Genomic DNA, 24,891 nt, shown 5'->3' on the forward strand with positions numbered 1-24,891 from the left:
TTATATTCGAGTGTCTATACGGTATATTCTGTCATAGATACTGTGGGTTTAGCAAAGGGATGCAGACTGCAAGTCCCAACATTGCCCAGTACCCCTCACTGGTCCACGTTTACACAACCAAACCTGAGTTTGGGGTTTTGTTTTTGGCCGAAACCTGATGATGAGTTTTGGCTGCAGTTTTAGTTTCAGCCGAAAGCTTTCAGGCAGTTTCAGTGGCAGTTTGGGTTTTGGCTGAAACTGAAAAACAGCAGTTTCAGTTGGCCTCTAAAGTGGCACAAGGTCAGACCAAAGGCCCACAAAGTCCAGCATCCTGTTTCCAACAGTGACTAATCCAGCTCACTAATACTTGGCAGGATCATGAAGTATAGATCCACTCCTTGTTACTAGCACCCAATAATGTTTCCAAAGTCTTCATGAATCTTAATAAGGGAGAAGCTTGAGCAGATTTCTTCCCTGTATTTCATCACAGAAAAAAAGTCCACTCCTCCATTCAGATCCTCTACAAACTGCAAATCAAAACTGGATGTAAATAGCTTTTTTAAAATTATTCATGTTTCATACTCGTACGCCACATGAGATATATAGTATGCTCAAAGACTGTGTAAAAACAGAAACTATAAATTCAACAGGAATTTAAAAGCTGCCCTTAATGCACATTTTTCTTCTTTGTTGAGAATAGACACTCTAACTCACAGGTGTCAAAGTCGGTCCTCGAGGGCCGCAATCCAGTCGGGTTTTCAGGATTTCCCCAATGAATATGCATGAGATCTATTAGCATACAATGAAAGCAGTGCTTGCAAATAGATCTCATGCATATTCATTGGGGAAATCCTGAAAACCCGACTGGATTGCGGCCCTCGAGGAGGGACTTTGACATCCCTGCTTAACTAATAAAACTGTAATGTTCTCAGTGTTTTTGCAGATTTTCTAAACTGGAAAACTAGTTTAAAAAAATACAAAACTGGACCCCAAGATAAACATTGAAACTGAGGATCAAAAACAATGACTATTCTTTGCCAGGACACAGAGCAGTGCAGGAGAGATAGCCTTACTAACAAATATAAATTCAGTAGCACAAACATAGGATTCTGTACAGTAGCTGTTGCTTCCCTTTAATCATGAATCTGCAGAAGGGTATCACATTAAATCTCTGAACCCCTCCCCTTCTGCAGTGGAGAACAGCTCCCTCTTCAGTTTTCCCTTCTGCTTTGCTTCTTTTTGTTATTTTTAGGTATTTTAATAATAATAATAATAACAGTTTATATACCGCAGGACCGTGAAGTTCTATGCGGCTTGCAATAATTAAAAGATGGTACAACTTGAGTGGCATAAACAGAGTTAAGAGCTAGTGATTAACAGGTATAGATTAACAGTTATTTTGGAGAGGTCTATGTGCATGCACTGCTTTCAATGCATATTCATTGGGGAAATCCTGAAAACCCGATTGGATTGCGGCCCTCAAGGAGGGACTTTGAGATCCCTGCTTTAATGCATTCTAGCCCAAAGTCCTCTTGGCAACTTAGATACCTTTAGGGGTGTATAGAACAAAACAGCATATGTACCTAAAGCTGGCTTTGAACCCAGTACCTGGTAAACACAAGGCAACAACAGCCTTAGCTGGTGAACCACAGGAATTTGCTTCTAGAGCAGATATAGGTAACTCCGGTCCTTGAGGGCCGGCATCCAATCGGGTTTTCAGGATTTCCCCACTGAATACGCATGAGATCTATTTGCATGCACTGCTTTCAATGCATATTCATTGGGGAAATCCTGAAAACCCAATTGGATTCCATTGTCTAAAGTGGAGATTGTGTTTTAATACAGATGGCTATAGTCTCCAGCGTTCTACATGTCAGTGAGACACATCTAGACGCCAGCTCCTGTAGCTCAGCAGTTACAGCTGCCACCTTGTTTTCACCAGGTAGCAGGTTAAAACAACACATCAAACATGTATAGTATATGGTCAAATATTCCTGTATACACCACAAGCTTAATAAAGCCCATTTGTACTGTGCCTGTCCCACTTGGGTGCATATTGATGATGTGATGATGCCAGTTTAGTGCGACCCAAAATGGCCACTTTCTCTGCTGAACAGCAAACGTGAGTGTTCTCGCCGCTACTCTTTTCCTGAGAGTTGGGAATGGGGTGTATTCATAACCTTGAGCCAAAGCTGAGGTGTCCATCTACAATCCAAGATGTGTTCTAGGGGACAGACCAGTAGAAAAACCTGCAGGTATGTAAAACTCATTATAAATAATTCCAAAAGAAAAAACTTGTTAAAAAAACCCCATATATCTATATCTAGAAATGCTGAATTAATAGAGAATCACAGAATTTATGGCAGTAAACAAGATATTTGGGGGGAGGGGAAATAAAATATAGCATTATAGTGAATATGTATTCTGCTTGAGCTGGTGTGAGACATGGCCTGCCAGTACATTTTAGAAGTGTCCCCAAAGATGACTAGCAGGCTTCCCCTATACTCAGCTTTCGGCAGGCTTCACCATCACTCTGACCAGGGGTCAAAGAGTAATAGTGCAGGTTGGAACGCCTAACACTACGTCCTCTTTTGATTTTGCACAGTGGGGGGTGCCAGCAGGAGGGATTGGGCAGGTAGGGGGGTTCCTTGCTGCAGCCAATCGCGGCGGGTATGTCCCCCTCCAATAACATCTGAGTGGCAGGGACTCCCTAAAGCCGAGAATCTGTAACCAGCGCCCAGAACTTGGGCGCCGGTTACAGAATCACGATTTTGGGGAATCCCTGCCGTTCAGCTGATGAGGAGGGGGGAATCCCCCTGCCACAATCGGCTGCTGCGGTCTAGCGGCAAAGATAAGTGGCTGAAATGTAGCCCTGGCCTACATTTCAGCTGCCTATCTTGGAGCGATTCTGTAACCGGCACCCTGGACTGATTGGCAGGCAATGGGCGGCCTTCAGGCAGCCACCGACTTGGGCGCTGGTAATAGAATCCAGGCCTTAGTGTTTACTGCCTCTGTGTTATTCAATTTGCACAGTAATTGTCTGTTTTGTATAAATTTGCATACTTTACATCTCATTATCACACATCCCATGGTACCTCATATAAACATTTTATGGGAATATAACATGTTATTGCCCTTTAACATTTATTAAAGGTCCTAATACACATTAATAGCTATTCCCTTTAACCCTCTTTTGCCTTTGGGGCCTTTTATTAAAATGCACTAGAATCTGGACTTTGCGTGTTTTAATGCTGGGTTGTCCCGAGCGCTAAGCCCCAAATTATTATATTTGCCTGGGATTTGCTGCAGGTTCTACAAGCTATAATGCTGTTGAACACGAATGTCTGGCAACTGCTCAAGCAGCTCTTATAAATAAATGTATATAACTGTAAAGCTCACATCTAAAAAGCTCCCTTTTAAGCAGCTAAAATAAAGGCATAATTAAAACCCACAAAACAATTTTTTTTTCCATCTCGGCTAACACTTTACCTGCCAACTTTGAATACCGGTATTTATCTCCCTGCAGTTCTCACAATACAGCATGTGTAAGGTCTGCATAATGGCAGTTGCTGCATAATTTTTGAAATTAGCATAACCATTAGCACAGAACAGGGGAAAAGCTAAAACTGTGTTGTTTCACTGGGAATCTTATGACGATCAATTCATTGGATTCTGTCTCTTTTAGCATGAAAACAAAAGAATGGTAAAATGGCACATCACAAAAATATTCCTTAAGTACCAGCTACTGTTGTACCATCTTCAAGCTCCTCTTACTCATCCATCTACAGAATTTCAGCTAGTCATTTCACCCTCCCCTCCCCCCCCCCCCCCTTTTATAAAGCCGCGATTGCAGTTTTTAGCGCAGGCCAGCACGCTGAATGCTCTGCACTGCTCCCAACACAGAGTTCCTACAAGCGTCGGGAGCAGCGCAAAGCATTCAGCGTGCCGGCCTGCACCAAAAAACGTTTTCACAGTTTTGTAAAAGGGGGGATGGGGGTCAATCCGCTACAAAATTATGTTTATTTATTTTTTTTTTTAATTTATTCTAATTGACATATCGAAGTGGGCCTTAGACAGGCACCTATGCAGTTTACAAAATTAAAATGCAAAAGGAAAATTGGGAATCTGTTCCTCTATTATCCGTTTTATGAATAAGACACACCTTTTTCAGTTACTGCTCCCCAAATCTGGAACCTACTACCAGCCCTGGTAAGGGAAGAAAAAACCCTCGAAAAGTTCAAATCAAAATTTAAAAGCTACCTATACAGGGATGCCTTTAATTAATCTGATTTTGGAGCCCATCTGTCATCTCCACTCAAAGCAAGCAAGCATTGATCAAACAAATGCCCTTCTGTTTTTTCCCTTTGTTCTCTTTCCTATACTAATTTGTAGTTCCTCCATTTCCCTCTCGTTGAAAGTATGTCTGTGGCTCCCCCCCCAAATTGTTTGTCTCCCCCATTTTTTATTGTTCATCACTTTGTAATCTATGAAAAAAGCGATTTTATCAAATCCCAAACAAACTTGAAACTTGAAGACATCAATCTCTGCTCAAATCAGAGAATTGAATTTGAAGGTACTCTTTAGGAGGTATATGACACCTCAGCGACTGCATAAATTTGTTCCTAATGGTAATCCAGCCTGCACGAGAGGATGTGGAGAATTAGGCACATATTCCATATGTGGTGGTCATGTCCCATCAGAAAAAGTTTCTGGACTAAAATCTCTTTGGCACTTAAAAACATGCTCTGCTATGATATTCAATTGCAGCCAGGACTGTTTCTCTAATGTGTGGGATTAGGACAATGAAGCCATTGTGACATCACTGTTAAGGTTAGCTCTTATTGGTGGAATGAGGCATTATGACATCACATCCTCAGATCAGGTCACCAGAGACTTAGAGCGCCTTTTATCAAGCCGCGCTAGCGGGGTTAACGCGCGTGACTTTTCATCACGTGTTAACCCCCGTGCTGGCCAAAAACTACCGCCTGCTCAAGAGGAGGCGGTAGCGGCTAGCACGTCTGGCGGTATAGCGCGCGCTATTACGCGTGTTAAACCGCTAGCGCGGCTTGATAAAAGGAGCCCTTAAACTCTTCACACTACAAGGGGGTGCTGAAAAGTTCTCAGCCCAACCAAGAAGAGAATGACATGGATATGATTTAATCAGTGATCTGAAATAATGTTACAAACAGAGAATTTCATTTCTGCCGATTGGCACATAATGAAATAAGAAATAACACTCTTTTCAATTACAGTAACAAAGTAACACTCAGAATTTAGGAAGTTGGTTGGTTGAGCTCTTTTCAGCACCCCCTCATATGTTCTTCATATGGAAAAATTGACTGCAATAAGAGCTCATACCGTGATGAAATTTGAAAAACCTTTGAGCTCTTTACAGACTTATGTAGCTAGATTGATAATTGACATTAACCAACAAGTTGAGGAATTTTTTATTTTGGGGTATTTTTAGTAACAGCAGGATCTGGATAGTCTCTGTTGCTACCCATCACCACCCCTTTTTCCCCATAACCCACCCCTAAATAAAACCCAACACACTTTATTATGGTATATAGCCGCAGCTCTTTATTAAATCCACTTAACCTCATAAACATACTGACCCTCTATTGACAAACAACATCAGCAAGTTCCTTCCGAGCTACCCTAAGTAACCATTAACCTTTGCCCCCGACCCCGCCACTAACAGCAAGCGTCTGAGGGGTGGCATGACCTCATGCTCCTTTAACCCGGGTCACCTGACCCCAAGGCACGGCTCCCAGCCGGCCCCCCCGCTCATCGCCGGATGAGCCCCAGCACCCAGTAGCTCGGGAGACCCGCCTCCCGGAGCTACCAAGGCCACTACCGAGGGAGGGTGGGAGGGAGAAAAACCGCCCTGGAGGACCTGAAACAACTGAGTCCTCCAGGGTCCCGATTTATTCATTCCCTCTGCCCGCCCCTCTACCTCGACTTCACCCTATCCTAGCCCTGTCTTTAGGTGGTAACCCCTCCCCTATTCCTTCTGATAAGTTTCCTAAGCTAACGGTCCTCTCTCCTCCCTCCCCCCCCAACTTGCCTCACTGGCAATACGAGGCCTCCCAGCCCCGTGTTACCATACGCCCGTCGAGACAAGCTCTAGGGCTCCTTCTTATGTACTCACTCTCTGCTGTTCCTGGGGATGAAGGGTGTTTTGATAATATATAAAAGCTATTGTTGAATACTGTAATTTTTTGTTGTTTGCTGTTGTAATTATGCTGATTGCCTTTTTCCGGTGAATTGGGAAATGACTATTTGTATTCTCATGGTTCAATAAACTACAAGCTAAAAAAATTTTTCAAAAGGGTGATGAAGAGAGAAAATTCAGCAAAAAGATAAATGAGGGGGTTGGAAGGGGTACAAAGGTAAGAGGATTTAAAAGGAACAGTCAAAATATTTTAAGGAGAGATGGGTTTTGAGTAGTTTGAGAGCAGTAACAGTCAACTGATTCCTAATATGAGGTGAAAGTTCATTCCACAGTATGGGACTTAAGTAATTGAAGTCAGTGTCAGGTGAGATAGTGAGATGAAGAATTGACAGTGGGGAGGAGTGAGCGCAAATTGTGGTCAGTGGACCGTAAGCAATAGAGTGGTGTATAAGGAATGAGAAAATTATTGAGATAGGATGGAGCAGAGAGCAAGCAGGGTTTGTAAACAAGCAGAATTTTGAATTTGATCTGGGCAATGACAGGAAGCCAGTTTTCAGTGTTTCTATTGCTCATATAGACCTTTCTGAATTGACTCCCCAGTCATTAGTAGCTGTATAGAAACTCTCAATAATCATAATCATATTTCCTTTTCCCTAAGGAGAGACTCTTTATGCAGCCTGATGTGAAGAGGCCACATTTCTCAAATAGACAGCTATATCCAAAGAAAATGAACATTTCCTGTACTAAATTAGGAAAGCTACATTTGATGTCTTTGCTGGATCATTTCAAAGTTAAATAAATTTTAAAAAGGGCTGTTAACAGAAGGACAAATAAGTGAAAACAGTAGTCAGAGTGAGGATTAGAGAATGGGACAGGGACAGAGCCCGTGGGAACAGGGACAAACTTTGTCCCCGTGTCATTCTCTAGAAGCTTGAGACTAGTATCAATATGTAAAAACTTTAACACATCTTAGACATTTAGCATCTGAATTTAGCAGCTGCTTTTAGATTTAAATGAACTACTGTTAAATGACATCATTTGTGTCTTGTCTGACTTTCATATGGTAACGAGTCTTGTCTGCTGATCAGAGACTCCTACCATCTGCAATTTCCTTCCATCATGTGCCCAGCGGTTTAAGCATCTTACTGTTACTGCAACAGATTCATCCATCATTGCTAGCATCAAGTATTCCCAACATTTAATAGACACTTATTTTTTTATTCATCCACTACACAGTGTAAGTTCTCTTCTACACCCATGTCTGAAAGACAACCCAATTATCTTTCTAGATGATGTAGAAACCCAGGCAACTGAATTTTGGTAAGGATGTACCAAAACCAGATCAAAATGGAAGGCTCTATTTGTGATTTATAAACAGTTGTAGAGAATATTATCCCTTTTTATACCTTAATAAGAAGATTCTTACAGAAGTATCTCACTGTATGCATAAATATGGCCACTGTTCCATCTAAGCCTGGGGTGTCCAACCTGTGGCCCAAGGGCCACATGCGGCCCCGTGAAGTATTTTGTGCGGCCCCAGTCGAGGGTGATGCAGTGTTTTCCTTTGCTGCCCCTGGGTGATTACCATCTTGCTGGCTCCCTCCTCTGCCTTGCTGCAGCATTTGCGCGTTTGTGTGGCCCCAGAAAATTTTTCCAGCCAATGTGGCCCAGGGAAGCCAAAAGGTTGGACACCCCTGGTCTAAGCTGAGCAGGAGGCCTCCAACTGCTTTTCTACCAATACAGTAAAACCTTGATTTACGAGCATAATTCGTTCTGAAAACATGCTCGTAATCCAAACCACTCATATATGAAAGCGAATTTCCCCATAAGAAATAATGGAAACTCAGATTCGGTCCACAACCCAAAAACTGTAATACAAAATACTGTATATACTCATATTGCAAGACCTCGCTAGTTTAGAACACTTGCGCAGCGTCAGAGAGAGAAGAACCATAAGCTCAGTTGTGATGATATGACGCATGTATACTGTATGTACTCGTATTGCAAGTCCTTGCTTGTTTAGAACAGTCAGTACACTTCTCCCTCCGTATTCGCTGTGATAGGGGATCAACAGAACCGGAAATACAGAAAAATCATGAATAACCTTTTCATATGTTATTTTCTGTTTTCTATTAAAAACCATCGTGAATATAGTGAAACCACGAATAACATGGTGGGAGACCTGGTCTATTCCTGAAGGAAAGGCAAAACGCGGTGCAGAAAATGCTGGGAATCAGCGATTTTCTCTGTAAACGCTTGGAATCAGCGATTTCTGCAAGCTGATGTAATTTGGGGGGGGGGGGGGGGAGCCAGCAAGCTAAAAACCATGAGAGAAGAACCATTGGCTCAGTTGCGATGATGTGATATGCTGTATGTACTTGTATTGCAAGATCTTGCTTGTATAAAGTTAAAATTTAATAAAAGGTTTTGCTTGTCTTGCAAAACACTTGCATACCAAGTTACTTGCAATCCAAGATTTTACTATAATTGTTTTCAGTTTCAGCTCCTGGAGTCCTGCAGAACTTGCCTCTCCTTCACTATTGAGAATGTGATAGTGAAACAGCACCCCCCACTGGCAGGACTGTTTGTGGAGGACTCCCACACAGCTTAGAGGGAACTGTGAATGTGGCATCTAAATGATGGTGCCTTATTATAGAATTATCTGCTAAATTACAAATTAAGGTACCAGGATGTGGAAGACATGCCACATTGCCTGAAAGAGCTGGTGAGGCAGGGAGCAGGGCATCATGAAATACTTGTGCAATTCTAATTCCTTTCTCTGTTAATGAATAAAGCTTTCTTCTGCTTTTGTAAACTTCCAGCTCAATGCAGAACCTGCTGCAGCTATGGCTGAAGTATCCTGAGCATTCATTTACAACTATTTGGAAATTTTTCTTTTTCAGTGGTCAGTTATGGGATAGAGCCACTGTCTACAGTTATCTGTAGAGTAACGCTTCCAAACCTGCCCTGGAATCCCACAGCAGTTAGATATCTATAATGAATTTGCTTGAGACAAATTTGCACTTTCTGGTACTCCAATGCATGCAGATTTATCTCATATATATTGATTGTGGACATCCTGAAAATCTGACTGGCTGTGGAATCCTCAGGACACGTTTGGGATGCCTGCTTTAGAGCACTGTATGTATATATTCTGCATCCGTCCATTAGTTGGAGATAATGTGCAGTGGTTGGGATTCGAAGGACTTTGAAAGGGAATTCCTATGGGAGTGGCTTAAGGGATCTGGCCAATAGGAATTTTAGGCCACTCCCAATGTATCCCAGAATGCACTGTGATTGGGGCCACGATAAGTTCAGCGGCAACCCAATTCTCTAACTGGCGCCTGTGACATGGACACCAGTTAGAGAATCAGGTTATTAGGTGGAGTAAGGCCAGACGCAGTTTCTCTATAGGACGCCCATGTGCAATTCTCAAAAGCCGTTTAGGCAGCTTCTGAAACTGGGTGTCCTATACAGAATCCAACCCTATATGTCTCAAAAACTCCACTACTTGTATAAATCTATAATAGCCCAAGTGAAAATTCAGTAATCCACTGAATATCATCTAAAATAGTGTACTTATCTTCCCATGGATTTATCTTCATACAAATACTGCTTCTGGAGTGCAAAAACTAGTGAAATAGTCATTATTATAGTTCCTTTCAAATTTCCATCCGTTGGGGGGGGAGGGTTGGGGGGCTTGGAACCCTCCATTATAGAGTAAACTTAACTTTTTCCCGATTTTGTAGGAAAAAGTTAAGTTTTCTCTATAATGGGGGGGTGTACCCCATTTCATACTCAAATCAAAACCCCATATGGATACCAACATCCCCCTCTGCAACACTACTAGAGGGGGATGTTACACCCCCCCAAACACCCCCCCAACGGCAGCATGAAGAGTATGAAGTAAAGTGGGGGGTTCCCCCCCCCTGGCACCTCCCCATTGTAGCTCTTTATAAGTAACTTTTTAGGCGGCGTGCTGGGGTCTTGTGCCGAATTGTCTGCGCTGCAATGTTGGCGCGCCGAAGTCTCGTGCGCTTTTGTCCCGTCACCGGACATGCCTGGCAGAGCCAGATTGAGAAGGGCTCTAGATCCCTTTGCTCTCAGCACCTCTTTAAAGTACAGTGCTGTGTACATCTAGCAGCACTATAGAAATGATAAGTAGTAATAAATGCGATCTGTCCCCCTCACTAAAACAGGATGAGAGTTAGACAGAGGCAGGGCAGTATGCACAACGGTGTCAGGTCAAAAGCGCGCCGGGACAAAGGTGCGCCCAGACAATTGAGCGCAGCGCAGAGGCGCGCGCTGCTCAAAATTACTGTTTTTAGGGCTCCGACGGGGGTGTGTGGGGGGGAACCCCCCCACTTTACTTAATAGACATCGCGCCGCGTTGTGGGGGCGTTGGGGGGGTTGTAACCCCCCACATTTTACTGAAAACTTAACTTTTTCCCTGTTTTTAGGGAAAAAGTTAAGTTTACAGTAAAATGTGGAGGGTTACAACCCCCCAAACCCCCCATAACGCCGGCGCGATGTCTATTAAGTAAAGTGGGGGGGGGTTTCCCCAACAAAACCCCCCGTCGGAGCCCCTAAAAACTGTAATTTTCTTCGGCGCGCGCCTCCGGCTTGCGCTCAGTTGTCGGCGCGCGCCTTTGTCTTTCGCGCCGTTGTCTATGAACCATGCACAACATAGTATGGTTGGATGAACTCAGGAGGCAGCAACATTGTGTGTATTCCAGCTGTCTGCATAAGTGAGAGCCGTATGCAGGGGTAGCTATGGCTGCTGCAGAAGGAAGAAGTCAGAAGAGCTGTGCTTGATAGGAATGTGGATTCGATTTATGGTTTTGAAGCTGAAAATTTTACATGTGTCATGAAGGCACACCGAATGGACTCTGCACGCATACCAGGGGGGTGATGAAAAGTCCTCAGCCCAACCAACTTCCTAAATTCTGAGCGTTATTTTACCACTGTAGCCGAAAAAGTGTCATATTTCGTTAAGTGCCAATTTGCAGAAACAAAATTCTGTGTTTTTGGCATTGTTTCAGATCATTGATTGAGCCATATCCGTGTCAATCTCTTCTGGGTTGGGCTGAGAACTTTTCAACACCCCCTCATAAAGCCTCTGTTGGAATCAATTATTTCCAAACAAGTTTCCAACTATCTGGAGAAGTTTTCTATTCTAGTACCATTCCAACATGGATTTAGACCTAATTTCAGTACAGAAACTCTTTTGATATCTTTAATTGCAAAAATTCAAAATTTACAGTTACAGAATAAATATGCAGTATTGTTACAATTTGACTTGTCTGCCGCATTTGATGTGGTTCATCGTGATATTTTGATTCTTATGTTGGCTGACATAGGACTAACCCATGTGGTTCTAGATTGATTTAGTAAATTTATTTTGCGTATCTTCATAGATATCCAAATGTGGGGTGACGCAAGGTTCTCCTTTGTCACCTATTTATTTAATATCTATATGACGTCTTTAATAAATTTCTGTTTTTCACCTGCAGAATCTATTTTTACCTATGCGGATGACATTTTTATTTTATTGGAAGTCAAACATGATTTCAGTGACCTGGTTACAGGCTTAGATAGCTGTATTTCTAAGCTCCAGAGTTGGGCGAATTCCATTCAAATGAAACTGAATGCTTCAAAAACTAAGCTGCTTTGGATCGGACCTAGATTAGTTAATCTCCCTACTAATATTGCATTGAAATCAAATATTATATTACAATTTGACTTCACTTCTAGAGTTTTGGGTATTATTCTGGATTCCTCTCTCACTTTTAATGACCAGATAAATTCCTTAGCAAAGAAATGTTTCTTTAGTTTGCACATGCTGAGAAAAGTCAGGGCACTATTTTATCAAGAACATTATTTATTACTGCTACAATCCACTGTGTTGGCCCAGTTGGACTACTGTAATTCTATTTATTTGGGTATTAAACAGGGCAGTTTAGATCATCTCCAGTTAATACAGAATACAGCGGCCAAACTTATTTTTGAAAAGAGAAAGTACGACCATGTTTCCCCATTGCTGAGAAAACTCCATTGGCTTCCGGTCCATCATAGGATACAGTTCAAGTGTGCATGTGTGGTTTTCAAACTCCTTTATGGAATATTTGACTCTTTGATTCCCCTTAGTGGGAATTCATTTAGATCCTGCTATTCAAGAATTACAACAATTCACAAATTAGCATTTCCTTCTCTGAAAGGTATTAAATGCACTGGGAAGTTTAGTAAATCTTTTACTTTTAAATTGGTGAGAATTTGGAATGGACTTCCAGATTCTCTAAGACTGGTAGATCAATTATTTCAGTTTCGAAAAAGTTTAAAAACCTGGTTGTTTTCACAATAGTTAATTCGATTTTAGCTGTCGTATAGTAATTTAAAGCAATTCAACATATTTTTTTTCTAACTTTTTCCATCCATCTAATCTAACCAATTTCTGTTTATATCCCACAGTTTTTATTTGTTATGTTTCATTTTTTTAATGAACTGTAAACTGGGTCGAGCTCCTTAGGGAGTAGATTCGGTATATAAAATGGAGATTAGATTAGATTAGATAAGCATTAAAAAATGTTTATGCATATTAGTTACACTTTCTATGCATTAATTTCTGAAACAAACTGAGAAAATGTCTGAGAATTAGCCAAAAAGAAAAGCAAGATATGCACACCCTTACTGGCTGAGCTGAACCATGACTACTGCAGAAGGAAGAAAGCAGGGCTGTGCTGTGTACAATTCTGGAGGCTGCACCTTCAAAAAGATATAAAAAGGTGGAGTCGGTCCAGAGGAAGACTATTAAAATGGTGTGTGGTCTTCATCATAAGGCGTATGGGAACAGACTTAAAGATCTTAATCTATATACTTTGGAGGAAAGGCGGGAGAGAAGAGATATGATAGAGACGTTTCAATACCTATGTGGTGTAAATGCACATGAGTCGAGTCTCTTTCATTTGAAAGGAAGCTCTGGAATGAGAGGACATAGGATGAAGTTAAGAAGTGATAAGTTCAGGAGTAATCTAAGGAAATACTTTTTTTATGGAAAGGATGGTAGATGCATGGAACAGTGTCCTGGTAGAGGTGGTGGAGACAGAGACTGTGTCTGATTTCAAGAAAGCCTGGGATAGGAACGTAGGATCTCTTAAAGAGAAGAAGAGATAATGGTTACTGCATATGGGCAGACTGGATGGGCCATTTGGCCTTTATTTGCCATCATGTTTCTATGTTTCTACTTTTTGTGTTGGGAGTCCAATACAAGCACCAGAGCTGTTGCCAGTAAGAGGTACAGTAAGCTTTGGATGTGTTTTGGAGGTCTCACAAGTGGATTATGATGAGATGTGTACCTGGGACTTCTTAATGTGATGTTCACTGTAGTACCCCCTAAAGTGTTCTGGTCTGCTTTGCTCAAATGGCTTTGTGGCCAGTTTGCGAAGAATGCTGGCTGCTTGTATGTAGGGTTGCCAGATTTTTGTCTGGAGAAATCCGGACACATGGCTCCACTCTGTTCCACCACAGCCATGCCCCGTTCTGTCTCTGGCCCCACCCCCTACAAAGCCTCATCTTTGTTTTTTGTGTAATGAGGGTCTCTGAGCATTCGCGGATACATGTGACATCATCTGTGCATGCTCAGATGCCCTCCAGACACAGCCGAGAAGTAAGGGCTTTCCAAAACCTGGACAAATTACCGGGTTTTGGAAAGTCCATCCGGGTACCCAGACAGTCCTCTATGTATGGAGAGTGTTTTGTGACCATTTTGTGTATGAAAGTCAAGTTGCGGTTGGGTGGTGTTTATTTCAGCCTATGATTGAAGGTGAGCTGTTCTGTTTTATGTACCCTTTGGGTTCAATAGGTTGTTCTTTGAACTGAGGCCTTTTCTCCACCTTGAATGAAGTTTTGGTATAGTGGTTGGTTCTGTTTGGACTGGATATTTTGTGAGAATGTGATTATACATCTAGTCTCCTCCAGTATTGAAGTGTGGGCATAAATAGACCCCCATGGTCCATCCAGTCCACCCAAGGTGATCAGAGCCTCGCCAACTACTCTAGGTAGGCTCGTGTCACCCATGTTTAAATGCTGGTTGTGAAGTCACCTCCATGCTGACCATAATGGGGAAGATATGTGGTATATTGCTGCCAGTATTCAGCTTATCAGTCAAGATGCAGTCCCCTCACTCCAAAGCTGCACAGTTCTCCCTCTTGCAGTATGTGACAATAAAATGATCAACACACTGGAGTTGTCGAACCTCACCTGTCTTTCGCCACGTGTGGGACACAGACCATACATCGGGCTCCATTACCCCATGCTAGATTTGGCCACTCTTCTTGGTCTCTCGCCACATGCGGGATGCAGACCATATAGGTCTGTCATTGGGCTCCGCTTCCCCATGCTGGCTTTTCTTTTTCTCTTGCCACGTGCAGGACAGTCTGCACAAGTCTGTACAAGTCTGTCTGACACGGGCTCAGCTCCCACTATTCTCGCTCAACAGCCATATTGCATTTCCACCTTCTTTTCCTATTTAGGCATCCCTTGTGACTTTCCCATATAAAAGCTCTACTGTTCTCTAAATTAGGTGCATTATTGGTACCTACATTTCGGTATTAGCTTATAGGATTCCCTTTTCCATGATTTAAATAGCTGGAGATTATCCAAAAAGATCCAAGTTATGAATGGGCCATCTAGCAGCTCCTATGTGACAGCCTGAAAAAATTATCGTAATTTAACATAAGTAGATGCCAGTAAAATTATTATTCAAGAAACTCAGTCAGATCTCATAAGCATCCTTTCCACAGGTACAGAAAGCATGACTAATTGTGTTCTTTTCTCCTAGCGGTAAATATTCACCCAACAGTGGTGAGCTGCTTTTTTACCTTCTACTGGCTTTATTCCCCACTATTCGATGCCAGACCATGTCCTGGCACTAGTTTGAATATTCGGGCTATCTTTTATGTGGTTAACTGCCTAAGCAGCACTGCGTAAAGAAAGCACTGTGTTTTATGCAGTCTGATTTGACCACTTTACTTTAGGCGGTGATATCACACGCATGCAAGCATGCATGTGATGTCATTGCGTTGCATCCACACATGCGCAGATGCTCTCCCGACGTGGTCCCGAGGATGAGAACAGGTTGAGGGGGCGGGGCTTGGGCATAATGGGGCAGGGCTGTGTATAACTGGGCAGGCCTGGGGGCGGGGATATGGGTCTGGATTTTGCGGGAGTAAAACCTGGTATCCCTACCCAAGCCGTTTAACTGGCCAAGAGCCTCTCTCTTCCTTAACCCTTTATTTGGCAGTGTTGCTCAGAAGCAACATGTGTTTTCTATGGCTCTTATGGAGATCTGCATCTTGGCTGCTCTCGTTCAACATCAAGTTATGTACAGCAGCCATTTCACCATCTGCCAATTAAAGGGTTACTTGCTTTCAATTTTGACCTGATAGATTTTTTTGCTTACCTTTGAAAGCTCTTCATAAAATGTATTGAGTTAGTTTTATTTCTTTATATGACTTGCTAGAATGAATAGGGAGAAATGGCTTCAAGGGAATCATACCCATAATAAGAAAATTCCTTAAGTAGATCTTGTTAATATATATTTTCGGGGCTTTCCTTACAGTGAGCAATGCCAACACATATAAAGATAAGAATAACATTGCCAATTCTCTCAATGCAAAAGGTGGGTTGCTACAGTATATTGGAGAACCAAGCCATGTGCTAAAGACTAGGATTACTGTAATTTACTCAGATATCATATCAAAAATTGCAATGCCAACCAGGATATCACATCCGTGGGACAATATTTCAGAAAACCAGAACGCTGCATCAATGATTTTATGGTGAGAATATTAAAAGGAAGAATTAAGACAATCTAGAAATGATAAAACATTTTGAAACCCATCAGACAGGACTTAACAAAGGCATTGGTTAGTTTTTACTGCTCCAACACCTTCAAATCACCCTTCCTTATCTCCCTATCTCCCACCCTTCCCTCCCCTCCCTCTTCCTGTAAGACTGTCATTTGAATGCTTTGATGTTTTGTGTACTAATAGCTGTCTTCATTTGCTTATCTCTGATCTGAAGAAGAAGGATTACCTTCAAAAGCTAATCTAACCTTGCTCTAGTAGTTAGTCAAGTATAAAACAGGTATCACTTGAATTATTTTTATTTCTACATATTATCTCAAAAGGAAAAAATGCTGGTGAGGCTCTACAGCAGGGGTGTCAAACTCAGACACATTAAGGAGCCAAAATCCAAAACACAGGCTAAGTTGCGGGCCAGACCCCACCCAATCTCCACCCCTGACTCCACCCCCATAATACTATTAATTGTAACACCATTTTTCCATTCATTTTTCATATATACACTCACAATATAATCTTATTAACAACACACAATGGTTAACCACAAAATTAAACTACACAAAGCACATTGTATGCTTCTCAACATTCATTCCTACCAGAACACAGATAACTCCTATGCAAATAATGAACCAAAAACTAAAAGTACTAATATATACAAATGAAACCATAAGATTCAAGATTCTGCATGCAGTACAACCCCAGAGAAAAATAAACAAATGCATTTCTTCCTGAACAGTTCAAAGTATAGACGGCAGATGCAAATTCTCAAAATTGATACAATTCAATCACTAAATTGAAAATAAAATCATTCCCCTATCTTTGTTGTTTCACTCCCTCCATGCTGTGCCTCAACTAGATGCCTCCCTCCAGCGGGTGTCTTACCTTCTGGCCGTTTTATGCAGCCCGCAGTGCAATGTGGCATTTTCATTGCTGCCCCCGGTTTTATCTTCTGGCCGGCTCCCTCCTCCTCACTGCCACGGTGTGCACAAAGCCAGGGGCGGCAGCGGTGGCTCCTCGCACATCTCGCGCCTCATCCGAAAGCATTCCTTCTGATGTTGTGATACCAGAGAGAAGGCTTCTGGTTCAGGTGAAGAACACACATAGGAGCCACTGCCCGCATCTTTGTGCATACTGCGGCAGTGAGGAGGAGGGAGCCAGCCAGGAGATAACACTGGGGTGGCAATGAAAATGCCACATCGCACTGTGGGCTACATAAAATGGCCAGGCGGGCTGGATTCGCTCCACGGGCCTTGAGTTTGACACTTGTGCTCTAGAGAATCATGTAAGTTGTCTTTATCTCAGAATAGCCATGAGAAAAAGACAATTTACATAGACATTCTAGAGCACAGGTGTCAAAGTCGGTCCTCAAGGGCCACAATCCAGTTGGGTTTTCAGGATTTCCCCAATGAATATGTATTGAAAGCAGTGCATGCAAATAGATCTCAGGCATATTCATTGGGGAAATCCTGAAAACCCGACTGGATTCCGGCCCTCGAGGAGGGACTTTGACACCCCTGTTCTAGAGCATTGCTATTGCCTGCTAGTATTAAAAGCACAGAGGATATTATCCAGATTGTATTGCTGATATTGACAACCCCTGATACAGGTGTTAAACTGAAACACAGCCTGTTTCATATTCTTCATTCAGGTCGTCCACTCTTGGAAGCCCATTGTTCTTTTTCTGCTTGGCTTGGTAATAATAACAGTTTATATACCGCAGGACTGTGAAGTTCTATGCGGTTTACAATGATTAAAAGGTATTACAGATCGAGTGGAATATACAAAATGTGTAATTAAACTTTGGAATTTGGTGCCAGAGAATGTGGTGAAAGCAGTTAGCTTAGCAGGGTTTAAAAAAGGTTTGGACAATTTCCTGAAAGAAAAATCCATATGTCACTATTAAGATGAATTTGGGAAAATCCACTGCTTATTTCTAGGATTAGCAGCATAAAATCTGTTTTAATCTTTTGGGATCTTGCCAGGTACTTGTGACCTGGATTGGCCACTATTGGACATATGATACTGGGCCTGATGGACCTTTGGTCTGTCCCAGTATGGCAACTCTTATGTTTTTATGTTCTTACACTTTGGCCTCCCTCTCTCATTGTCAGGGACTTTTTGTACACTAAACACAAAACTGCTGCCTTCTTAGAAATACATTTTATCGCTAAAATTTACAGTGTTTTATTGAAATGCTCCTTCTTAATTGTTCAGCATAACCACAGAAAAAGAATAATAGGAAGATATTACAAGTCACATTAGTATAACTAGTACCAAGTGATGCAAGACAAAGACCCATGTGGCTTTGACAGAGTGTTTCCTTGGCTGCCCTCATAGTTGTTATGCCAATGAGCCTGGCAGGCAATTATGGTACATTTCCCTACCAGGCAATTCACAGCATTCACAGCTGTGATTAAAATGTGTTAGAAAAACTAATATTAAAATGCTTTTTAAAGAAGCTGCTATCATTTTAACAGAAGGACTGGAAGCAAATGAAGCCAGTTATTATTTCCAAGCAATCTGTTTAATGATTCAAGGTGTTTTACTGTGTTAGGGTTAGTTGCATGATGACAGAAAGACAATTATACTTTAGTCTTCATTAACATATGTGGACAAATTTGTATTAAAGATGAATATATGACTGCTTCAAAAGATTAGTTATTAAGGTGGGTCATGGCTCTAATGTGCAGTATATACAACCAAATAGCAGTGTTTGTAATTTCAAAATTAGTTTGATTAATATTATTTTTTGCAGATTAATCAGATATGCCTCCACCAGCCATCTAATATTTGGAACGGCTGCATGAATCGATTTCTGGCATATATATCATCATCCAATCTGCTGTTTTAAAGTTATTTTTTAAAAGTGCTTAGTGCTTACTCTAATTCAATAAATACTTTCTCAAAATTTTCATATCCATGCATTTTGTCAATGAAAAGCATTACATAACTTAACTTATATAGCCGCTGAACTGTCGGCTTTAACTTTCGTTTTGTTTTTTTATCTGCGCCGGGAAGGGACAGGCCAACATGTTTCGCTGTCAAGCTTTGTCAAGATCAGCCCCCCCTCTTCATTATTACCATGCAGCATCCTGACTCAGTCTTTGTGGCAGCTTAGATAAAAGTGGCGGAGGCTATATCAGGATTACCTAATGTGCAGTGGCATAGCGAGGGAGGATGGTGCTTGGCATCCCCACTTTGGTAATGGGGAATCTATTAACTATATCCCCCCCCCATTCCTTTTAATGCCTTCCATTCTTCACCTGCAACGAACAGGGACTCCTACCAGCTGCTCGTGCTGTTTTAATTGGCTGCTAACAATTAATTTATGGAGTTAATTGGCACTAATTTGGATTTGTGCAAGGACCTGGATGATATAATCTATGCCCACATTTTCTCATGTTGAACCCAAAGGGAGGCATGGCTATGGGAAGGACATGGGTGGGTCAGGGCTATTTCATTGAATTAAGCACAATGTTACAGAATTTGGGGAATGAGTGTTCAAGTTGCGCTCCAGGATTTACACCAGCTGGCATAAGTCTTCACCATAGAATCTCCACTAGCAGTGGCATACCTGGCTTGGCGACCTCCCAGGGTGGAGTACACCCTCCTCTGGCTGGAGCCATGTAGTGGCCGCGGAGCCACGGTCCACACGCATGGGGCCGTAGCTCTACCATTCTCCTGCCCCGGAACAGGAAATTGATGTCAGAAGGAATAGGATCTAGCAGAGCCAACGGCCACACGCATGCATACCATGGCCCCACAACTGTTCCATGGAAACCGACCCATTGTCTACACAGGAGGAAGACTGCCCCCACCACCCCTCCCTTGGGCACTAGAGCCCGTTAGGCATTATTCTCTGAAGGGTGCTCATTCCAGAGTAATATTTAATTTAATGTAGAGTTTATATGCCACTAAATCATCACAGTGGTTTACAAGAAAACATTTGCAGTGGTTTACAAGAAAACAAATAAAAACTACACTTATACAATAGCCAAAAATCTAATCAGGTACTTTAAGTAATTTCCCTCTCAAATTTGAATGTATTTATTACATGGTGTTACAAGGTCTCAAAGCAAATTACCTTGAGGATCATTTTATATTTGTTAACCCAGAACATTCATTACATATTTATGCATTATTTATGTTTCCATCCATCAAGGGCTGCTCACATAAAATAATACTTTCAGCAGCCTTTTTCATTCCAAGCCTCAAATAGGGATAAAGAGTTTAATCATTTGAACATCAGCACGTCATCAGCTATTTTTATGCAAATTTTTTTTAAGTTTAATGCCTGTATTTAGCTGTATTTGTTCAGCTTTTACTTTCTGTAAACCTCATAGAACTGTAAGATTTTGCAATATACAAATACATTTTTATGTTATTGTTTTCTAGAATAGCTGATTTTTCGCAGTGCCTTTTTTCCCAGTAGTACACCCATTCAAGCCATTGTGCACGTGCAAACCACTGCTTCTGCGCAAATAGTGCACGCATGCATGCCCTATCAGAAAAAAAACACGCACACTTCGCTCCCTTGATGGCACGGGAAAATACATGAAAGAAAAATGTTCTGGCTATCCATCCCTACTGAATAGCAGTACATTGATAAGGATCTTGCTTGGTCATTTATTGATAACGTCCATTATTTCCCTATATTTTATATATGACACTCAGATGTGGGCGCCCAAATGTGGGTGCGATCTTGAGACGTGTGCAGTTTAATTGGCTAAAGAACAATAATTGGCACTGGCAGCCAATTATTGACATTAATTGGCAGCAATTAGGATTTTCGTGCGCATCTGTCTGCACACTATTCTGTAATGCTTAGCACCCACGTCCCATAGCATGGAACTTAAAAGGAGGCATGGCCACGAGAGGGACATGAGTGTGTCAGGGGCATTCTGAAAAATTGCACACATTACAACGCGTCTAACTTGAGCACCAGCATGGGCACCAGTTTCAGCAGACATACATCTGGTGCATAAAGATAAGATATGGGAATTGGCTTTAAGCAGGATTCAATAAAGGGCGCATGTCTTTACAGAATCATACCTAGTGTCGATTTTTTTCACAGCATTCATTTTTTAGTTCCATTTATCGAATCTGATCCTTTTTTTTTTTTTGATAATTTTTATTGAAGTAGCAGCCATAAACGTGATGGAGCACTGGATGACAACCTTTAGGCTCAAACTTAATTCAGAAAAGACAACTTTCTTTGTTGCTTTGCCACATCCGCTTGACACCAAATGACCACTATGTATCAATAATCTTAATTACCCTATCCAACCTACCATAAAGATACTAGGTGTAACTTTGGATCAGTGCCTAACCATGAGAGACCAGGTGGACTCCTTGATCAGAAAGGGATTTTTCACTCTCTGGAAACTCAGATCCATTAAAGCTTATTTCGATACAGCGGCATTCAGAACCCTAGTCCAATCCCTCGTACTGAGTCTACTTGACTACTGCAACATCGCCTATTTAGCAATTTCCCAAAAGAACATGCAGCGTTTACAATTGATGCAAAATGCAGCGGTCAAACTGATCTTTGGGCTGAGGAAGTTTGACCACGTGACACCCTACTACCGGCAGCTGCATTGGCTGCCAATGGAGGCGCGCGTAAAGTTTAAATTTGCCTGCTTCTGCTTCAAAGCACTACACGGACTTGCCCCTAAATATATAACTGGCCTTTTCATCTTCTCAGCCAACAGACACAAGAGAAGCTCACATTCCAACTTCGTTTCCCCCCCAGTGAGAGGTTGTAAACTGAAAAAACACCATGAACATCTTCTCTCGCACCAAGCAGCAACATGGGGTAAAGACCTAGAACAATTGCTTTCGCCCACTACTTATGAGGAATTTAGGAAACGTCTGAAAACACACCTGTTCCTAAAGTATCTAGACAACTGATCCTCTCTTCTCTCTCCTCTCTATAGCGATTAACTTGTTCTATTGATCACTCTCTCCTCAAAAATGGATTTCCTGTCCTATTAACCCTCTTTCTTCCTCCCCTCTTAAAGTCAATCAATTTGTACCTTTGCTTAATCTTTGTAAACCGCATAGAACTTCACGGTATTGCGGTATATAAGCTGTTGTTATTATTATTACTATAACAAGGAAACAGAGGCTACAACACAACAGTAGTAAATACCAAAGAACAAAACAAATAACAAAACAGGCAGGTCCGGGAGGACGACAGTAATGCTCAACTCAGGTCAAGAGGAATAGACAGAGAAAAACAGAGAGTGTGCACTATTTATTAAAGTTTCATAAGCAGCGATGCCTGTAATGGCATCGCCACCCTTCTATATACTTGGAGGATGCGAAAGGCTTATTATCTTTTGCCACTGAACTGATATGCAAGCCAATTCTTAGGTGTTTCAATATACTGTTTTAATTTTAAATAAGAGGGAGGTATTCAGTCAATGGTGATTAGCACTTTTTTAAACACTGGCTGCTGCCAGCTACTTTATTCGCTCACTGTTAGTGGGGTGTAGGTTTGTAGTTAGAAGTGGAGGAGCAAGTTTCCCAGTGATGTCAGTGAAGAAGGGGGTTCCACAGGGGTCTGTGATATCAGCATTGCTATTTAATGTAGATTTGGCATCTGTGGGGAAAACGATAGATAGTCTGAGTGTACATTATAGATTTTATGCGGATGGCATGCAGTTCTTTTTCCCTGTAGAAATAGGACCAGAGTGGATTTTCCGAGAAGTTTGCCATGTATATGAAAGAGATTGGAAGATGGATGGATCAAAATAAGTTACTTCTTATATCGTTATTCATTTTCAATCTAAAAACAGTGCATATAAAAATTCATAACAAAGTACCTGAAAAAACAGCACTTACATCCATCAATAAAATACAGAAGAATAACTTTCACCCCCACCCCCCTGATTTCAATGTATTCAAGATAACCATACAATAGTATTTGCAACTCATAAATAATCCAGACCCTATATATTATCTTTCACCTTTCCACCCACCCATCCTTCCCTGGATGTATAAATTATAACCAGAAGTAAAGGGAAAACCATTCAATTAGAATCAATAAAATTGGTCAATGGACCCCATGTCAGATGAAACCATTTAATATTACCCCTTTGTTCAGAAATCATTTTCTCGTATTGATAACACAAGCATAACGAATTCACCAAAAAGTGAAATTTAAGTGGTCACAATTCTTCCAATTTTTCTTAATCATTTAGATGGCTATCCCAGTCATTATACCCAATAATCTATTTTTATGTCTGTCTATTGGAGGAGATAACAACATCCCACATATTACCAAGTCATATGACAGAAGAACCACAGACTCCAAAATCAGAGTAATATGTCCCCTTATAGATCTCCAAAAACTGAATATCAAAGGACAATAGAATAATAAATGATCCAATGTCCCTATGTCAAGATGACAGTGCCAGCATCTATTAGATTTTGAACTATCTAATTTCTGCAAACGAACAGGGGTCCAAAAACTTCTATGTAACAAGTTTGTCTCATAGATGCTGACGCTGTACATCTCATCCTCCAAGACCAAATCCGTGGCCATTGAGTAGCAGAAATCTGCTGCTTAATCTCAATGCTCCAAATATCTCTCAAACTTGTTTTTGGTTTCTTATTCATATAACCAGATATTAATTTATACCACTGGGCAGCCTGATGCCCTGGGAAATCTGTCTGGAAGCATAGGACCGGCAAGGTATACTGATTTTTTAGATTTCACCAATCAGGGATCCCCTTCTGAATGCTTGCTTCAACTGAAGCATTTACAGACAGTAAGGGCTCCTTTTACTAAGCTGCGCTAGCGGTTTTAGCGCGCGCGCTAGATGCTAGCGCCTCCTTTGAGCTGGCATTAGTTTTTCCACTTAGCGTGAGTTAGCACGTGCTAATCTGCAGCGCGCACTAAAAACGCTACCGCAGCTTAGTAAAAGGAGCCCTAAAAGTGGGTGATGTTATTCTACCTATTTTGCCCAAAAATATTGTGTTATGTTACTTAGGTTTTCTATTCTGCCATTACCTATTCAGTTCAAGGTCATATTACATTACAAGAGGTTGGGTCAGTTACCCGGGAAGTTAAAAGGGCCAGATTGACGTTGACATTCAATAGGGTTGCTAGTAAAGGTAGATCAGGCTGTTGGGTGTCTTTTTGGACTCTCCTTTATCTATGCAGCCTCATATTTTGCTGATGGTTCGATCACTGTTGTTCCAAATGCAGGTACTATCAAGAATTAAACCAATATTATTATGTCATTTTAAAGACAGTTATTCAGAGTATAGTAATTTATATATTGCATTTTTGTAATGCATTATTGTTGGGAGTGTCAAAGTGTAAAATACTCTTTAAGTGATTCAAAATACAGCTGCTAAAATGATTATGGGAACTTCCAGATTTGAGCATGTGCAACCTCTGCTAAAACAATTGCATTGACTGCCAATAACATTTCAAATCAAATACAAAATTCTTTTTTTTTTTTTTTAAATTATTTATTTATGCAATTTTAAATAAACATACAACATAAAAATGCATTAAGAAATAGAAAGCATATTGCTAATTACAAAAACAAACCACTAGATAATATTTCCCATTTGAAATTCAAGAAGCAAATATATTCATAGCAACTTTCTCTGTAAGTCCTCAATTAAAGATAGGAAGAGGATAAGGAAAAAGAGGCACATCTCAGAAAAAAGAAAAAAAAAAACAACTTAATTCAATAATGACAACGTCTCGCCGCCTAAACTACTACAATCTTCCACTTACTAATAATTATTATAATAATTATACTCTTTCACCCTGACCCGATACCTGTACCTGTATTTTACGCTTATTCTCAAGAAAAGCCTCCAGTTGTTTGGGATCAAAGAAAAGATATCTATTTG

This window comes from Geotrypetes seraphini, chromosome 6, assembly GCF_902459505.1.
Source record: "Geotrypetes seraphini chromosome 6, aGeoSer1.1, whole genome shotgun sequence".
In the NCBI taxonomy this organism is placed as follows: domain Eukaryota; kingdom Metazoa; phylum Chordata; class Amphibia; order Gymnophiona; family Dermophiidae; genus Geotrypetes; species Geotrypetes seraphini.